Source organism: Lampetra planeri, chromosome 1 (genome assembly GCF_965212315.1).
Source record: "Lampetra planeri chromosome 1, kcLamPlan1.2.h2, whole genome shotgun sequence".
NCBI lineage: Eukaryota > Metazoa > Chordata > Hyperoartia > Petromyzontiformes > Petromyzontidae > Lampetra > Lampetra planeri.
The window spans coordinates 17638063-17645912 of record NC_136107.1 but is presented as its reverse complement, the minus strand read 5'-3'; positions in this window follow the sequence as shown (position 1 = coordinate 17645912).

The window sequence follows — 7850 nt, the reverse complement described above, 5'->3', positions numbered from 1 at the left end:
CTCGTTTGCCCACACGAATGGCGGGGCGGTGCTCGTCTCCTGTGGAAGCTCTGGGCCAGTGGTGGAAATTCCACATTAATATGGCGTGGCGAAGGCTATCCTTAAAACAACCACTGTTGACTTGGTACTATGTGGGACTCAATTTGTGTACCAAGGAGAGATGATGATTATGATTATGGGCTGAGGCATAAGCCTGTGTACCTTATCCTGTATGTAGGTAGAACGTTCTGCTTCGGCTCGGCGGAGTCTTTAGACAGGCGAGGCAATCTGCTTGATCTCCGTGACCCACCAACCCTGGCTAGCTAACCGAGCTCGCGTCCCGTCACAGAGAATGGTGTCTCCCAGTCTCCCTCCAACTCCACGCGCCCCCGTGGACTGTGGCAAGAAGTTAAACTAAAAACGAAAACTTTTTTTTTTACTAAAACTAAACCGTTTAAGTTTAGGCTTTCGCGACCGATAGCATCCATACTACGTTTTTTTGGGTTAGATCGCGTAAATTTATTTTATTTTTCCAGGCAAGGCCCATTAAGCGATGTAGTTCTTGTTCAGCAGCGACCTGGCCAAAAATGATAGCTCAACGAAGTGGCTTGTTATCATGTGTAAATTTCTAGCAGCCAAATACTCTAAACGCATGTTGATTCTAATTGCGGAGGGGAAAGCCGGAGGACCCGGAGAAAATCCACCCCACCACGGGGAGAGAGAGAGAGAACATGCAAACTCCAAATATACAGGCATCAGGGTCGGGATCGAATCCATGACCTCCTGTGTACCAGGCGAAGGAGTTAAACATATCGCCACCACGGCGAGTTAGTGGCCTCAGCGACAGGACCACCAGGAGGAGCAGGCACCGAGAGTGTTCTCAAAGTGCCAACTCTCTTCGGGTACCCCCCCCCCCACCATAAATATACCAAGCATAGACTAAAAATGCAGCCATGGGTCCACTAATAGTAATCAACAATTATCTGCTGCCCGACGGACTGGAACTCGCTTCCCGCAACCGTCCGTGCTGTCGAATCGCCCCGTTCGCGTCCAAGCTCAAGGGCCCCTACCTCTTCTCCTCCTCTACCTGTGGCCGAAATCAACACGACCCAGCGCTCGGTGTCTGCAGCGTCTCGAGATGCGGTCACGTGGAGCCTCTACGCAAATCCTACATTATATTGGAGTCGTCGTTCAATAATGCAATCGTGAAAATCATTCGCGTGTGCAGCTGATAGTTGCCCTCAAGTGCAAGAGGTCATCGTGCAGGCTGATGTGGATGCAACCACGTGTTGCCACCGCATCCTTCTGCCAGACCAGGGGTCGACAACCTGCGGCTCCGGAAACGCACGCGGCTCCGTACGGACTGCTTCGTGAAGTAATGTGTGTACGTGTGTAGATATTCACATGCATTGCGTCTCTTGTAAGATTGCGTTTTATACCGAATTATATATTTTTTAATGTCTCTTCTTGCTATTTTGGTCGCTGATCCCTGTGTTTAGACCCTGCAGTTGTTGCAAAGTTCACACCCCGACCTCCAAGGACCGCTCTTGCAGTCTCATTATCAACACCAACACCACCGCCACGACTACCACCGTGTGCATTTATCATATCTTCACCTTGGAACACAGTTGACACATCCTTCAAGGACCCCTCTGCAAGGAACCCCTCTCACAGTCTCACCATCGTCATGACCATATGACTGTCTACCTTCACCTTGTAACACAAACTGACAAAGCTCTCCAAGGTGCAGGCCTGCCGTCTCGTCACCGCCGTCACCTCCTGGCTTCAGGTCATACCGTTGTTACGCAATCCGTTCAATGGCTTCAGGTCCCAGTAACCTGCCCCAACCTCCACACCACTCTCCGCCCCTCCATACCTGCGGGAATGAACCCTCACGCTGGAATCCTACACGCTCGCTCTTAATTCGCAAAACATTAAATTGGACGCCGCTCGTAAAAAAGAAAGCGTAGGGTCGTGACGGTAATTGCTACCGATTAAAAAAAACACGGGGAGCCGCGGGTTAATGTTGTTGGAGTGGCGGATAGGTCACACAAACTTGTTACATAATTGGCAACCGCAGTTTCCCCGTCACCTGGAGAGGAATGCAAATGAGCAACTCCAGATGGAACCTTTACGGGGACCCTTCGTGAACGGGTTAATGTGGCGGTTAATTCGTTGCGAATGGCGGCTGTAAGGGAATCTACTAAGCGTTTAATCTGATTGATGATCCACAGTCAGCTATGCAATGTACTCTGCTACGAGGTTATTGTGTGTGTGTGTGACCTTGAGTGTTTGAACTGGAGCGGTGGCGCAATGGTGAGCGCATCGTGCTATGAATCTTGCATCCCGAGTGAGAATCTCGGTGACGGCTATAACACCCGTGGCGAGTGATATCTGAAACAGCAACGGGTTTTTTTTTCCATTCATCGACCCGAACTGACCAGCGTGGTGAAGTATGGACAAATAACCCCCATAGTCGCAAGGCATGCCAGGCTTTCATCCACCAGTGTATTGATACAAATTAGGTATCTACTACGTTATTTAATCGTGTTTGTGTGTGTGCTCTCTTGTGCTCTGCGCTAACTTTAACGGAGTGCCTCGTACGTTGTGTAATCATCAGCACTGGAGATAAAAAGGCGGCCGGGCGTGGGAGCGCTGGCCACACCATCCTATTGTGTGGCATCTATATCCATTGTGTTAATCCACTGCTGGATGAAGGCCTCCCCACGCTGTGCGGGTCGTGGGGAATTTTTGACCAGAGTTCACCACGTTGGTCAGTGCGGGTTGGTGCAGGCAGGAAACATAGACGTTGGAGCATAGTATGATGACAATACTGCCCTTAACAGGTGCTCGCTAATGACATTTGCCTCAACAGCTTAGTACGGGTCAACAAAGGAAGCGTATATTTGTTAATTTGCTGTTCAAACTGTGGAATTTGAAAACAATCATTCTGAAGTATTTTAACGTGAATTGGCTTTCTGTGAAAAACAGGATATCGCATTGACATCTTTCAAGTGTAACACCTCACCCTGTTCGTGATTGGATGAATTGACACAATTATTATGGATAGACATAATCCCGACTCCGAGCCAGCCTCGCAGTATTGCTGAAGATATCGAACAAAAAATGTATCCCTGCTCATGGCTTGCTCCGATTCTACAGTTGGTGTAGACTACCGTTTAAGGATTTATGACACGACCAGTGTCTGACTATATGTGGTATACATACCACCGACGAGTTTGTTACTTCAACTCAATTTCACACAAATCAATAACGGCACGGTGGTGGCCGCCCTACCCTCATCAATCAGAGATCTTGTTTGCGAGTCAAAATCGCTGCCAAAGCATCAGCCTGTGACAACAGCAGTCCACCACTGCTCCCTGCCGCACTCCCCTGGCTGAAGTTTCGCATGTCTTTGAGTGGTCTCATGCGTCACTGGATTAGAGTTACTGCTGCTGCCTATCAGAGGCTGACAGTGAGAAAGAATTCTGTGCAAAACATATGGTCAGTAGTGTCCAGCAAAACAGAGAAAGGACATGGAGTGGGGTGGAGGGTGCTGGCTGGCGGGGGGTGTTGGGTTATAGATGGGGATTCAAAGGGGGTAGAGTATTTTTGGGGAAGAGGGGGGGGGGGTGGAAACTGGTGGTGGAGGCCTGGTGAGAAGAATTTTATTTTGGGGGGAGGGGGTTGCGGGTGGGGAGAAGGGGGGTCAGCGAGAAAGTTTTTTGCCCGAAGAAGAGATGTAGGTTTGGGAATTCTCTGGAGCGGTGAATTAAGGCCATTTGGCAGTTTGGAGTGGAAGTAGGAAGCCGTTAAGGGGGTGCCAAAGGAACGGACGGAAAGGCCAGCGTGGAAACCCAGCTGCGGGTCCAGAGGACTCTGACTGGGCCACGACGCTGGCCCACGCACGCGCACCCCACGCCCACGCCACCTACACACGCACATCCCCGTTGCACGCGCACCCCCAGGAACTTACGCGCCCACGGGCGCGAGATTGGCCAAGTTCTGGCGCGACTGAGAGGGTGAGATCGGATTTCGGCTCGGTCTTCAAAACAGGCAGCCGAGGGTGTTGCACTTCATAATGCGTAATGAGCGCTGAAGAGAAACAACCACTTTCAACCAAAGAGAGAGAGAAATATATTTTTTTTAAATCTAGCGAGTCCCAAGATTAAAGCGTCAAAGTAATTGTGTGTTGAATGATGAATGAGCGGCCATTGGAATTGCGTCCGTCGTGTATAACCTGCTTTGTGGCTGTATTGAAGTGAAACAATGAAATGCCAGTGCTAATTTCAGAAGCCGGGTATGTGAATATGAATAATTGAACACTCGTTTTCAATTAAAGAGGACGTAAATGTTCCCGGGACTGGAGATTCTAGCGTGAAAAAAAAATACAGCACGCCTCCGCGAAACTTATTTTAGTGTGAAATCATAATAATTACAGCTCATTATATAATAACCTTCCACTCTGCTGATGACATCTCTTCGCCTTTAACGGCATACAGGGATGAATTTCAGCCCAGTCTGCGACCCATCATTTATTCCCGTACCCGGCACGCCACATCCAGTATACCACTCGCTTTGACTGTATTTACGAGTCACCGCTATTCACCTATTCCAGTCTACCAGTAGCCGGGAGAATAAAAAGCAATCACGCCCCGGCACACCACGTCGAGTTTACATCTAGCTTTAGCGTAATTACGACACCACCACGTGCCACTTACTGGAGTCTACCCGCAACCCGGCAACTAATTGGTGAGACTTTTGGTCCTTCTTCATCTTCTTTCGTACGGATAATAAAGATGGAGAGCAACAACTACAATTTCACATTCAGGTGGTCAAGCCAGACAATTGCCTTCATGAGTAGCGGTGTGTGTTCCCTGTGATGTCTCCTATTTATTTGTGGATCGGGAATTGCGTCGTAATATATATGATGTGCGGTCACATCCAAACACAAGGCTTCACAAATGCCGCTTTTGATTACGGAAGTGGCCGGTCATTTGGTGAAGGTGGGGGGGGGGGCAGTGAAGGTGCAGCCGTACCCCAGGAGAGGTTCCCCCTCCGTCTCCCCCGTGGTAAACCTTCCCCGTGTCAGGCCCTAGCTCGGGCACGGGCCGAGTGGCCGTCTGGTCCCGCCATGCAGAGCGAGGCAAACCAGCTGTCCCCTCTGGCCCCCGGATCCATAAATCTCCATTAGGGCCGGCAAGGCCATGCGGGCAACCGCCGTGCCGAACACATGCTGACTCGTCCTCCACCGCTCGCTGCTCCTCACTCCTCCTCACTGCTTACACCACCTACTCATCTTTTCACCTCGTCACACCTAACTCCACCCTATTCATGTCCTTCCCCATGTTCCTCCTCTACCTGCCATTGTTCTTCTTATTTGTCCTAATTCTCACCTCCTCCTTTTCCTCCTGCCCACGTTCACCACCACCTCGTCACCCTCCCACCTCATCACATGTCACCCCTCCTCTTTACGCCTCCTCCAACTCTCCTCTTCCTCACACCTCCACTTCTCTTCCTGTTCCTTATCACACCTCCTCCTCCTACTTACACCTTCTCCACCTCCTCACTGCTCACATCTCAACTCCTCCTCCTCCTCATGCTCCTAAGCCTCCTCGCTCCCCCACAGCCCCCGCCACTCAGGGCCAGGCTGAAGGCCTCACTTGCACGTGCTACCCTGGGTCCCTTTTCAAATGAATTGGCCGGGATTGCATCATTTCCAGAGGAGATGGAGCAATGAAATCAGCTCGCGTTCGGTCGCTAAGTGGATTGTTACATGAGAGCCGTGAGAGACAAACGCGTGGCATTGATTCTAAACGTGAAGGGGAAAACCGGCGGACCCGGAGAAAAATCCACGCGACCACGTGGAGAGAGAGAGAGAGACATGCAAACTCCAAATATGCAACAGGCGTCACGGTCGGGATCGTACCCACGAACCTCCTTCATACCAGGCGAGGTAGTTAACATCTCGCCACCGTGGCGCCCCCTTCTATGAATAAGAAAACATTGACTGTGGGGACTGATCTCCCTTGTGAGAGAGTGACAGCTCTCCACACGCTTCACTCACTGCGGGTTACTTTGTGGTTGCTTTGTTCGCTGTTTAATGAAACGTTTCACCCCGGAAGATTCTCCCCGGGTGCATCTGTCCAAACAAATCGGCGGGTCGCCAATCCCCCCCCCACCCCGAGTGCCCCTAAAGAAGATTCCTCGACCTAAACACGTGGCCCCCTCCTGCCTCAGCACGTTATCAGCACGTGTCAACAACAACACTGATTATGTAGTTCTTTTTTCAACCCGCTGCTGGATGGAGGCCTCCCCACGCCGTGTTGCTCATAAGTCTATATGACCATACTTCATGATAAAAAAAAAACAATTGGGTGAGACTAACCTTACCAATAGGCTGTGTGCGGTGGAGGTGGGTGTACGACACGTTGACATTTACGCGATCTTACCGAGAAAAAAAAACGTTATCATGAATAATATTGGTCACGAAAGCCTACGTGTAAAAAATTACTGTTTCTTCACCATGCTGGTTCGGATACCAAATAATCCATTCGGATATTTCTCACCACTGATATTAGCAGCCATCGCTAAACCCACGATTTCAGTTTCATAGCGCAGTGCGCTAACTAGTGCGCTAACTAGTGCGCTAACTAGTGCGCTAGCTAGTGCGCCACATTTTATTGAGAGAGGGAACGTCCCAGGGGCCATCCACCGCAGAGATGGAGCGACGAATTGAGCTCGTGCGCGGTTTCTGGGTGGATTGATAATTATCGCATTACATAGCAGGAAAGCGAGGGAGACGGCTTTCTGTTTTTTTTCCCCTTTGTATTCTGAAATTCAGTTGCACATTGAGTTTTGTTGAAACGCGCCGAGCAGCTTGCCGTGCAGTTTCCGCAGGTGCCCTGCCTCTACCTGAGAGAGAGAGGCAGTGAGGAGCGCTGGGGTAGGTGGGGAGAGCGAGAGAGAGAGAGGGAGCGAGTCAAAGTAAGATGATGCTACGAGCGTATTTTATCCCCCGTGATAGCAGGAGAGACCTCTCAAAGGTATGCCCCCCCCCCACCCCTTTGATGTCGCAGGCGATGCAGTAAAAGCGGCCAGGCGCTCTCGCCCCGGGGTTGCACGTGCGGCCGATGAGCGGCGAGGAGGAGGAGGGGGGGACTACCTCGTTATTTTTAAGATTTGCCCCGCGCGCGCCGTGCCACCTGTGCGCGTGTGTGGATGCGTGCCTAGTTTGTTGTCCTTCGCACGCACCTCCGATAAGCACGTACGGTGCGAAAGAAGTTCAACGTACGTGTGTTTGTAGGGGAGGGCCGGTTGGGGAACGGTAGCGTAGTGGTTAGCGCGCTGCGCTATGAACCCGGCGGCCCCCAGTTCGATTCCCGCTCACGGCCAACACCAGTGACGATTATCTGAACCCGTCCTGGGCCTCCCCTAGGTCGACTCAGCATCAAACGAGTGGCTGGTGCAATGTGTAAACGTGGCCACTCAGGAGACAAAGGCGGCCGGGCGTGGTGCTGACCACCCACTCCGTCGTGTGCCGTTCCGACCTTCATTGGTGCTCGCGAACAGATATACTGATATTTACCCAGCTCATCAGTCAACCTCGAAGAGGCCCAGGATCGGGGTAAGATGCTACCCGTGGCTGTGAATCTCACCTAGATCTGTCGTCTTCTAAGCGCATTGCCCTAACCACTACGCCACCGCTCTACCCCCCCCACCCCAATACGCACACACACGTCCACACATCGAGAAACGTTCAAGAAATCGGAGAAGTTGAGCGCGTAAGGCGCGATACGATACGGACGAGAGTCTGAGAAGCACAGAGAGTGTTGAGTGAGATTGGGAGAGACACGAGTAAAAAAGAAAAT